Here is a 12,714-nt window from a genome sequence, read left to right as displayed (position 1 = left end):
AATGTAGATTCAGAGGCAATGGTGAACACCAAGGTAACTAGACCTTCTAAACCAACCAAGAAAAGACCATATGAACTCACAGAGGCTAAAGTACCAGCAGGGAGCCTGTGCAGAGCTGCACCAAGGTCTCTGCACATCTAGTCTAATGGTTTTATGAGGTTCCTTGATAAGAAAAGGAGTGGGTCTCTGATACTTGTGCCTTTGATTGCTCTCTTTTCCTTCTGTTAATTTTGTCAGTCTTTAATGTGGTAGTTTTTGTTTTAATTTACTGTAAGTTTTATTTTGTTGTGTATTTTTAAATCAATGAAACTTAGCCATGAGGGTAAAGGTTAACAATTGGATTGTTACTTTTATCTCCTAAGAGAGGAGAAATTAGTTTTCTCCAATAGTGTGCCACTGGGTCGTGTTTAGCGACAGGTCTCATGGTCAGTAGTTTACAACATATAACATGCATGTGCACATGTACATGTGGGGTTTAATTTGGTTACAGTTTGATGGGATTTTTTTGTTGTTTGGTTTGGTTGGTTGATATGGTTTGGTTTGGTTTCTTTTTAGATGTGGTTTTATTTTCTTTCTTGATTTTGAAGAGCTTTGTTGTTATATTGGATTTTTCTTTCTTTTTATGAGAAATTGCTTAAAATTGGGTGGGTAGGTGGGTAGGGAGAGATGGCATGGAAAGTCTTGGGAGAAAATTAAATGTAATTATTGTTTTAAATAATAAAAAGCAATAACATATTGATTTAAAAAGAAAGCCTTTAGCAGATCTCTATGATTTAGCCTATCAGGAGGATTTTACTCCTAAAGTACTAAAGCAATGTACAAAGGGACAGAAACAGAAAAGGCAGGCCAAGGGTCACCTGAGTCACTTAAATGCAGGGAGATTCTTATCAAGCTAGAGTTTCTAAAACAAAAATTACAAAAACTACCTTGAATGCTTGTGAGCCTCCAGAAGACTTTAAGCCATTGCAAAGACTGCATGAAGGTATAAACAGTGGACAGTAGATACTTAGAGATTAAGCTTGTCTCGGGCCTGGAAAGAGAGCGCCACAGAGAAGCCATATGCATTTCTGTACAGTGGAGATGAAAACTGTTCAAGCAGAACAGGGCCTCTCCACCAAACAGAGAGGAAACAGAGATGCTTAGCTAAGACCCAGGGCTATTAAACTCAGGGAGCCTGTGGGTCTATAGCTGGTAATGACTATGCCAAGATGCTGCTTGGCCTTAAGGTGGTTAGAACAAAGGCAGAGAGCCACAGGCCCACAACATCTGTAGAAGGAAGAGATAAGTGAAAGTACTGTGAAGGGACCCTAGGAAGATAAGCTGGATGGCTGCTGGAGAATTATTTTGAATTATGGAAGGAAAACTAATATAGTGGCCTCCCACAGTCTCTCTGAATAAAATGCTGATAATTTGTTCAAACAATCGGTTCACATGACACCATCAATTAACACTGTGTTTAATAGCAGTAACAGCTTTCTTCAGACACGGTGTTCAGCATCTGTAACACTTTTCTTTAATACCAATTTCATCTGATCCCTGAGATTGGCACATGTCTATAAGGATGCTCTTCAATGGTGACTGAGCCCACCTGTCATGAAAAGGTTTCATTGCAGATGTAATACAATGTTAACCTCTTGACTCTTTGCAGATATAGAAAACCATCTGAATGGCACACAAGCACACAACAACACAGGCAGGGAAATGAGCTCACAGCAGCTGCCAAGGCCAGCATTTCTATTATATTTTGTGAAACTGTATGGAAACATAGCAAGGTTGACAAAAAATAGTCTAACAGGCAACACCTCCAAATAGAGAAATAACTGAAAGTTTAATACAGGTATACCCAGGCACATGCAGAAAAGATATTCCCTGAAGCCACTGTTTTAGCTCCTTAGGATGGTTGTAGAGAAGATTCTAAGGAGCCAAAACAATATTGGCTATTGCTACTATTGCTGGCTGTTCACCAGATTTGAAGACACTACCAATGGTGAAATAAAGCTAGTATTGAGTTGCTAGCTTTCTCCCTAGTGGATAGCTTTCTTGGTGCCAGAAAGCTTTATGTAGACAGCTTACAAAGGATTGTCATCAAAAGTTTCTCTCAGCTCAGTACCATGCATACCACACTACCAGTATGCCAGGTAATATGTGCATTATGGTTGTACTGACTGGTTTTGTGTATCAACTTGACACAAGCTGGAGTTATCATAGAGAAAGGAGCTTCAGTTGGGGAAGTACCTCCATGAGATCCAGCTGTGGGGCATTTTCTCAGTTGGTGATCAAGGGGGGAGGACCATTGTGGATGGTGCCATCCCTGGGCTGGTAGTCCTGGGTTCTATAAGAAAGCAAGCTGAGAAAGTCAGGGGAAGCAAGCCAGTAAGTAACATCCCTCCATGGCCTCTGCATAAGCTCCTGCTTCCTGACCTGCTTGAGTTCCAGTCCTGACTTCCTTCGGTGATGAACAGCAGTGTGGAAGTGTAAGCTTAATAAACCCTTTATTTGCCAACTTGCTTCTTGGTCATGATGTTTTGTGCAGGAATAGAAGCCCTGACTAAGAAGCTGGTTCAGTAGCTGTCAAATTGTTATGAATATAGCCAGATGTTTGCTAATTAGATTACATCTTCAAGGAGGTAATTCAGATCTTGTGTTGTAAGTCTGATTAAAAGTCAGAATTGAGATGTCAAAGACTATAGAAATAAAAGTGCTACTGCTGTTTGGTTAATTATTATGTCTAATTGCCTTGTTGATATTTAAGGTTATAACATTTTATATATAACATAATGTTAAACATTACTGGTTATATATATTAAGAATATAACCAAAGTGGGTGCCTACAACTCCGGTAAGAAAAGCTTCCTCTTTCAAAGGTTCATAACTGGTCAAAGAGTTTATGGTTAAAGCCTAACTAAGTAGGACAGCTATATGTAAAACTCTCAATAAATCTCAAAGAACATCACCCAAGATAGCCCCGAAAGATGGTAAGAGCCAGCGGAAAGGGAGAAGTATTGGAGATTGCTGAGCTCTGAGCATCCCATGGTCACTGTGCTCTAGAATTATCATCAGCTATGAGTCCCTGAAAGCAAACTGCACAAGCGTGCACCAGATAGTTTATGGGGGTGGGAAGTGCTGACAGCACCATTTCCTTCTCCAATGTTTAACAGACAGTTAATAATTATTAATCGTTGGGGCTCATAAGCTTCTCTCATTTCCCACTGCCTCCAGAGCTATAGATATTTAATGCTTGCTGGGAGCCATACACTTTGCAAGGGTATATAGTCAGATGACATTTGCGGAGATAGAGAGAAGAGGTTTCTCCTTTATTAGTGTACAGACCTTAAAGTTGCCTGTGTTGCTGTGAGTAACCTTAACTTTCCACATTACTTCACCTAGAGGGACATGACTGGAATTCTTGGCATGTTCTTGGCATCCTCTCTTGCAGGAATTATTCGTTGCCTTAGAAAAAGTCATTTATGTCTTGATCCTTTCAAGGATTTTGTAAACCTGAAAATATCAGCTCCATCAAGGAATATTCTTCAGCCACCTTCCACACCAGAGACTGACAGGGAGGAGCAGAGGAATGGACAATCTAAAGCCCATCTAGGAGAGCTCAGAAAACCATTAGAGTGGCAGAGACGCATGTCGAATTGACAGACTCTTGCCTGTCCTGCAACAGTTAAGCAGTTCACTCTATAAAATGCTGTTTCTCTTTTGCCTTCACAAGTGTTGTTCTTAAGCACCCCACAGACATCAATTTATGAAAAAAATAGTAAATATGGTTCATCTGAGGAGGATTAGCTCGATATCTAATTTGTTCTGCATTCATGGTGAAATTATTTAACTCCCCTAAGCTAACCTGTTCATGAACTAATGGCACCTTCAACATCCTAAAACATGAGAGTAGGATTTAGAAGAGCTAAAATGTTCATTGCCACTGAAGAACTGATTCATTCTTGGTCTGTGTCTCATTCTAGGATTTTGACTATTTTCCATATATTTGGTTTTTTTTTCAGCAAATTCTTTAATAAATAAAACAATGAGGTAATCAAAGAAACTGATGAGACAAAAGCACAGAACCAAATGTAGATTTATTTGGAAGTTAACCCTTCTGCAGAAACAGAACAGATTTTAATGAACTTATACATTTTAGATTAAGTGTAATACAATATGTTTACTTATGTCATACTTTCCTTCAGATAAAATATAAATGTATTTATATGAAGATTTTGGTAGTGGCTATAAGTTTGAAACCACCATTTCTCCAGCTTCTAGATGATCCCAATATATGGTTTTGCATTCCGTATAATGTTAACCTCTATTTCCTTTAAATCACTACTTCCAGGATCTGTAGACATGCACACACATATGGATGTATTCACACATACATACACACAAGTCCATATGTATGCACACACATGCATATACTATCATAAACATGCATACACACATGCAGGCAAACATAAACATGTTCATGTACAGCATTACTCATATAAATGGTTCCAAAAAGAGTTAAGCAGTTTTTAAGATCATTTCATATTCAGAACATAGTAAAAAATTAGTATTGACATCAGTTGAGAAGTTTGATATAAAAAATAAGCAGCATACTAGGATGGACTCACTATAGTGTCTTTTGTATTCTGAGCACTGTCGTTCAGAAACTATGTATCAAGCAGAGTGCTATTCCATAAGCAATACAACCACCACAGTAAAGATAAACAGAAAAAATATGGTGGGTTGACAGGAAACTGCTAGCAAATCCAGATCTACTCTTGAGGGCAGTTCTGGTAAGAATCTCATTGCCTAGCTACATAGTACAAAAACCGCAGCCTGCACTGCTGCGGCAGAACACCGCCTATAAAGACTTCTGCTTCCTCAAGAACTAGATAGCCATAAGAAAAAGAAAAGGAACAGATCTATGTTTGTATCTGACTCTGCTCCCCTTCGAGGATTCTGAGATAGAGAATAATTAGATAATCTATACTGAATTGGAGAGAAAGATTGGACAAGTGGGTTTGTGGTTTCTCCTGTTAAGAGGTGGGACTCATGGGAAATCACTGAATCACTTGAGATGTATTTCAGAATTAGCCACTCATTATGGGAAATGCTCACATGGATGGATTACAATCAAGTTTCCAGTTGGTTCTGAGAAACAACAACATATTAAATGAGATTAGTCTATTCCCTTATATCTACCGAGTCTTCACAATACACTAAACATGGACATTCTCAGCGTGTGCATGGATTGGCATATTGCCCAGAGCTAGTATGATAGAGAATTTCAAATAGAGGTTTTGGTGGGTCTGCTTGTTTGTTTTAACATTTGTGACTGGTATCATAATTCATTATATAAATGTATACAATACAGATTGAGAGGCAAAGTCCTAAAGCATTGGAAAATTAGAAAGATAGCATGATTGTATTTGTGCATGCCTGTGCATGAGTGTGTGCTTATGAGTATGATACGAGGTTATTGCTCAGTAGTACCAAGAGCAGGGGAAAGGATTATTAAAGTATTGAGCAAATCATGAGACTGGGATTCAATCAGAGTGATGAAGAATGAGGTAATGAGAGAGGGTTGGGCGTTTCTGGTGTTGGATTCTTTCCCAGGCTATTGCTTTCCATTTTATATTTTATATGTTTGTCAAAAGTTGCATTGCCCTTTCTATCAGCCTGACAAGCCAGAACACAACTTTGGCCTATTCTCTGTACAGTTATAGCAGCCCACTTAGCTTTCTGACCACTTAATCACTTAACAAACTTCTGTTCTAGGTTTCCTGTCAAGGGAGTATCGGAAGATTCGAGAGAAGTCTAAATCTGGTGGAGAATGGCAACCAATACGGCTGCTCCTATTGCTGAGATCAGTGAGGGAGCCCCGGGGGCGGGGGAAATGGAGGGAAATGGAAGAATGAACAGACTGTGGTAAAGAGAGAGAACAGCAAATAAGAAACAATTGTTGGAAGAAAAGAACTGGATAGAAACATTGAGAGAAATGATGGGGTCATGACACCATCAGCAGCAAGCCGGTTAGACTCTGAATTGAGTGTGACGAGCAGGCTCATGACTCCTGCTCGGTCTGGGTATTTAGACTTCAGTGTCAAGGGCTTCCAGAGAGATGGATTTCCTTTTCTCTCAGTGCTTGACTGAAAGTTCCTCCATCTGAGAACGAAGATGCTTTTGTAAGATTAGACACGAGCAAGTGATCAAAATCATCAACTTATTGTTAGAAATAATGACTACTGAAGAAGAAAAAGGTTAACCTTTCAAAGAAATGGTACCCTTTAAAGTAAACATAGAAATGTCGCCTAAGGAAAAAAGCCCAGGTTGTGGGGATTGGGGACTTTCCCTACGGTGCCGGGGGAAAGGGATAAATTTACTTGCATTTATCCTGCCATAATGGAAGGCATGTCTTCAGAATAGTAAAAGTTGCACCCAGTTAAATAGGGCTCACAAAATGACAATATCACAAGAAGAAGAGATCATGTTGTCTCCTGTGACTTCAACAGCAACTCCCACCCTTCCACCTTTGATGCTAGGGCTGGCATTGCTCTCAATGACAATTTTGTAAAACTCATTTCTTTGTATGAAAATGAATACAGGTACAGCAACAGGGTGGTGGACCTAATGGCCTTCATGGCCTCCAAGGAGTAAGAAACCCTGGACCACCCTCCCCAGCAAGGACACTGAGAGCAAGAGAGAGGCCCTCGGTTTCTGAGGTTGCCCTATCCCAACTCAGCCCCCAACACTGAGCATCTCCCTCAAAATTTTCATCCCAGACCCCCATAATAATGGGAGGGGCCTAGGGAGCCCTCCCTACTCTCTTGAATACCATCAATAAAAGTTCACTGCACCCAAAAAATAAAAAAATAAAAACAAAATATAAACGTAACTTACTTCACTTAACACATCTGCCCATGTCATCACAAATAACAGGGCACTACATGACCTCACTTATGCGTGGGAAAAGTTACCTCACAGACACAAAGGACGAAGTTGACTGTTAGAGGTTGGAAGTGGGCAAAGGTAAGGAAAGGCCAGAAGACCAGAAGCTGCAAATGTCACACTGCAAAAATGTTTTTCACGATAACAAAATAACTACTACTGCACTCTGCTATGGCCACAGTGAATGGTACATAGGCTGTATTTCAAAACTCTCAAAGAAAAGATTTGTAATATTCTCTTAAAAATTAAGTTGCTGAATAATATTTTAATTAGCTTGATGGACTATAATTGCTACATGTACCCCATAACATAAATAACTTTTGAATTAATATAACAATGAGGGAAATATGACAGTGTAGGAAGATATAATAATTTAAAATCAAGAATAATGCAATAAAAAGCTTACCAATGACTGAGATACTAAAAGGAAAGCTAGGTTGGAAGAGATTGATTAGTGGTTAGTGCTAAATGATTGATGCTTAATTCATCACTTGTGGTGCTCCCTTGTACAAGAGAATTCTATAGATAATTATAGTGTACGGCCACTGCACCATGAAAGGAAGAAATATTTAATGATTTTTTTTAATTTTTAAAAGATTTATTTTATTTTGTGTGCATGAAAGTTTTTCCAGCACACAGGCAAGCTCACTGTGTGCATCTGCGGCAACCATGGAGAGCAGAGGTGAGTGCTGGATTCCTGGATGTGCATTTATAAATAGTTGTAAGCTGCCATGTGAATCCTGGGAACCAAGTACAGGCCTCTGGAAAAGTAGCAAACATACTTAATCATGAGGCATCTCTCCAGCCTTTAAAGAAGGATTTTGAATAAATTCTACAATGAAGTCGGCTTAGCTAGATTTAAGTTTTTCACTGAAACATCACACAGTTTCCTAGAAATATCTATTTTTATATTTTTACATTGAAAAAAGTCAAAATTACATTTATGAGGTAACAAAATACTTCACTTGTGCCTATTATCAACAGTTTATATTAGGAAATGCATTATTGGAATTATACTATAATTTTAGAATTATTTCCACAGCTGTACCCTTTTAAAGGCATGTTCCTAAGGTATACAGAAAATCAATTTGTATTATTTATCTTTAACTCCTAGTAAAACCATAGAAGATGTCTAACAAGTAACTGTTAAATGAAACTTTCTGAAATAATCAGGTTTGCTAATTAGCAACATAATTTGAACATCCCTAGACACAGGAAGGCTTAAAGTTGTAATTTTACATTTGAGGGAATATAAGTATAATTTGCATATTGACTGACTTGTGGTTTTATTTCATAAGAAAACTTATATTCTTCCATAGAATAGTAAATCTGTGGAAGCATAAGGTAGCATAGACCTGTCAATCTCCTTCAATCTAGATGAAATAATGCTTAGAAGAAAATGATATCTTTGAGTAGGTATGCACTGTTTACATCCATAATATATATTTATCATTTATTTTGCACCTGATTTTTGTACCATCTGTTGGGTAATAGCACTTTAAAGTTTTGCTTTGAATGTGATAAATATTAGTCTGAGAGATATTTCTCAGTCTCCATCACACCCTTCCAAAAGTGCCTGGAATGGATCAAGATGGATTCTTACAGTTGGAGACCTGGCCAGATTGCAGAACAAATAATGAGATGTCATTGTGCTTTCTCAATGACATAGACATTTTTTACAGTTGCAGTAATGTGTTAAATGTTGTGTGTTGGTATGTAGAGTCTAAACAATGAGCTTGATTGGTGGCTTAAAGAAACACTTGCTATGAGCAAAGCCATGAGTTAAGGTTGTGTTTACTCTTTTATTGTCATCTCTATTTGTTTGAACCAAGGTCCTTTAATTAACAGTCAACATTGCATGAAGTAAAAGAAAACACTCACATTTGTCAAGAATGAATAGCAGTTCTTGTTGAGGTTCAGTCTGGCCTGACTCATTATTCATAGTGTTGCTAAGATTGGCTTTGCTTTACAATAGATATGGAGAACTTCATTAGTAAATTTCCTAATTAGTCTTTGGCTTTAATAGATAAACACACTGAGGTATGAAGACAGGATGATCAGTTTTCCTAAAGGACTATAGTTGCCTTTCATTAAAAAAAAAAAAAAAAAAAAAAAAAAGCGTAGCCCCAGGGTTCTAGTGAGGTACATAATTTCTACAAAATTATCTTTACAAAAGGAATCAACATGACAGATATGTTTCTGAACTTTAAATCACAGAAGCCATATTAGAATGTGGCTTCTGGGATGGCACACATGAAGGTTGTTTCATTATTCTTTTCTGAATAACAGTTAAATACTTGAAAACCATATTTAGATATAACATTACTTTAATAACCACAAATACAACCACGTTACTACCATAAAACTTTTTTTTTTGTCCTTCACATCCCCAACAAGACCTGGAAAATACTGACTAAAATGTGTGCTCTGCATTTAGATGTAGACAAATCATTCTGACTGATCAAGTAAATGACTCCATACTCATTAATTTTATTTGCCCTGAACGAATTAAATTGTGTGTTTAATATATGTTATGACACATGATACTGATTATTTCTTTGTTGTTCTGTTTTATCAGCATATTAGCTAAGGAGTCCACAGGAAACACAAATCTTTTAAAAGCAGACTTAGGAAAGAGTAGGCAATGGTAACCAAAATGAAAAGAAATGTAGGAATCCCATCTCATCAGAGCAAGATCATCACTCCTCAGAGAGCTAGAGGGGGGAAAAGCAGATTTATCAGAAACATTTGAGAACTGTGACCCCTTTGAAGTTGAATAACTCTTTCACAGTGGTCATCTAAAACCATTGAAAGCACAGATATTTCAATATGATTAATAACAGTGTTAAAATTATAGTTATGAAGTAGCAGTACAAATGATTTTATGGTTATGGGTCACTCCAAAATGAGGAACTTGCCACTACATGTTGCCAGTATGGCTGCTGTGTCACATGAGTCAGTAGATGTATAGAGGACAACGGTTATGTCTACGCTTGGTGTTCTGACCTGTGAACATCAGAAAGCTTAACATTTCCTGAATAGAAGCAAGACTGAGTTGACCACCAGTCCGGTTCCATGGGGCCCGGACAGGGAGTTAGCTTGGGATGAACACTAGTCTGGCACAGAGCAGGTCTGGGAGAAAGAGCAAACAACACCTGAGATGAACCCTGCCCTGTGTCATAATGCATAAATGAGGCATACCACTCCTGAGGACACTCCTGAGTTGATGACAGACTCAGAGACCCTGGAGTCCACTAGGAGGAGCAAGCAAACAGGGAGAAATGAAAAAGAAAGTGTAAAGCCTGACAAATATAGATGTGGATGCTCGCAGCCAACCATTGGACTGAGCATGGGGTCCCCAATGGAGTAGTTAGAAAAAGGAAGGACAGATGCCCCTCAAAGGAGGAATGGATACAGAAAATGTGGTACATTTACACAATGAAATACTACTCAGCTATTAAAAAGGATGAATTTATGAAATTCCTAGGCAAATGGATGGATCTGTAGGGCATCATATTGAGTGAGGTAACTCAATCACGAAAGAACTCACATGATATATACTCACTGATAAGTGGATATTAGCCCAGAAACTTAGAATACCCAAGTTATAAGATACAATTTGCGAAACACATGAAGCTCAGGAAGAACAAAGACCAAGGTGTGGCTACTTTGCCCCTTCTTGGAATTGGTAGCAAGGCACCCATGGAAGGAGCTACAGAGACAGAGTTTGGAGCTGAGACGAAAGGATGGACCATCTAGAGACTGCCATACCCGGGGATCCATCCCATAATCAGCCTCCAAACGCTGACACCATTGCATACACTAGCAAGAATTTGCTGAAAGGACCCTGATATATCTGTCTCTTGTGAGACTATGCCGGGGACTAGCAAACACAGAAGTGGATGTTCACAGTCAGCTATTGGATGGATCACAGAGCCCCCAATGGAGGAGCTGGAGGAAGTACCCAGGGAGCTGGGGGGATCTGCAACCCTATAGGTGGAACAACGATATGAACTAACCAGTACCCTTCCCCCCCGCCCTCCCAGAGCTCGTGTCTCTAGCTGCATATGTATCAGAAGATGGCCTGGTCCGCCATCAGTGGAAAGGGAGGCCATTAGTTGTGCAGACCTTATATGCCTCAGTACAGGGGAACGCCAGGGCCAAGAGGTGGGAGTGGGTGGGTGGGGGAGTGGGTGTGGGAGGGTGGGGAAGTGGGTTTGGGAGGGTGGGGGTACTTTTGGGATAGCATTGGAAGTGTAAATGAAATAAATACCTAATAATAAAAAAATGTAAGTCAAAAAAAGAAAGAAAGAAAGAAAAAGAAAGAAAAAGAAAGAAAAAGGAGTGACTGAAGGAGCTGAAAGGGTTTGCAACCCCATAGGAAGAACAACAATATTGACCAACCAGACCCCCCTAGAGCTCCCAGGGACTAAACCACCAACCAAAGAGTATGTAGAGGGGGACCCATGGCTCCAGCCATATGCGTAGCAGAGGATGGCCTTGTCAGACATCAATGCAAGGAGAGACCCTTGGTCCTGGGAAGCTTGATTGCCCAGTATAGAAGAAGGCCAGGGTGGAGAGGTGGGAGTGTGTGTGTGTGGGACACCCTCATAGAAGCAGGGGTAGGGGAATGTGTAGGGAGAGGACCTGGAAAGGGGGTAACATTTGAAATGTAAATAAAGAAAGTGTTCAAGGAAAAAGAAAGAGAGGGAGAGAGAGAGAGAGAGAGAGAGAGAGAGAGAGAGAGAGAGGGAGAGGGAGAGGGAGAGAGAGAGAGAGAGAGAGAGAGAGAGAGAGAGAGAGAGAGATTGAGAGAGAGATGCATGCTTACAACGAAGAAAGACAGAACTGGCAACTCAAAGGTAGTGAGGAACAGCCTGATGTGAGTAGTAGGTAATACCACCTGAGACCGTGGTGGGGTCCTGGCCTGTTTTGCCACTGGGGGCCACTCTGTTCCCTTGGCTTTGAAGCATCAGAAGTCTATTACCACAAAAGCCCGAGTGGACATCTCTGGTTTGAGCTACAACTCAGAGACAAGTTGATGTCTGAGGGCTGTGCAGAACTGACTCAACCCCTCACCAGGGCATCATGGGAAAACTGATGCCAAAGCAGGAGAGCTGCCCCTACCCTTAACAGCTGCATGAAAGCAGGGGCATCACACACTGCCAAGTTGCAGATGAGCAGCCCAAGGATATGAGCAGAGGAGAGCTTGCCCTGTCATTCATCTTCCCTGTAGTGGTGTGGATGGATAAGGGAGAGGTTCCCTCCCACCACTCCCCACTTGCTCCTCACCACCTGACACAATTGGGAGACCTGGCTGGGGATATGAGAATAAGATAGCTGACCCTGTCCATCATAAGCTGCAGCACATGGGAGAGTGAGCCATGTTCCTTGCCTGGGCATCACAGTAGAGCTGACTTGGTGACAGCAGCTCAGGTGAGCTGACCCTGAGTATGTAAGCATGGGAGAGCTGGTCCCATCAGCAGTCTACAGGGTGGTGACATGAACAGGGAAGGGTAAGATGTCACTCCATAGCCCCTTAGCATTTATGAGCAGGCAGGAGAGATGGCTCAAAAGTCATCAGAGTGAGAGACCTGGCCTTCTTCATCTCAGCTGAGCAACACAGACGAGCTTGTTCTAGATGTGGGGTTGGGGAGATCCTTCCTCTCGTCTAGTGTATGGTTGGTTAGACAACAGAGATGTGCCTTCACCCCAGATGTGAGTAGGCTAAATAGACCTGAAGTGTTTGCCATAGTTGGTCTTCTGCTAACCTAGGACTCT

At 40.3% G+C, this 12,714-nt stretch overlaps 1 non-coding gene across 1 annotated transcript; it reads left to right on the top strand.

The window, feature by feature from the left end:
- Positions 1-9,846: 9,846 nt before the first annotated feature.
- Gm23605 lies at positions 9,847-9,973 on the top strand. Its single transcript, XR_003956108.1, has one exon. It is a non-coding gene; the product is annotated as a small nucleolar RNA SNORA17 (small nucleolar RNA).
- Positions 9,974-12,714: the final 2,741 nt, after the last annotated feature.

The sequence above is a fragment of the Mus musculus genome, chromosome 5, assembly GCF_000001635.26.
Source record: "Mus musculus strain C57BL/6J chromosome 5, GRCm38.p6 C57BL/6J".
NCBI lineage: Eukaryota > Metazoa > Chordata > Mammalia > Rodentia > Muridae > Mus > Mus musculus.
This window is presented reverse-complemented; position numbering and strand designations above follow the sequence as displayed.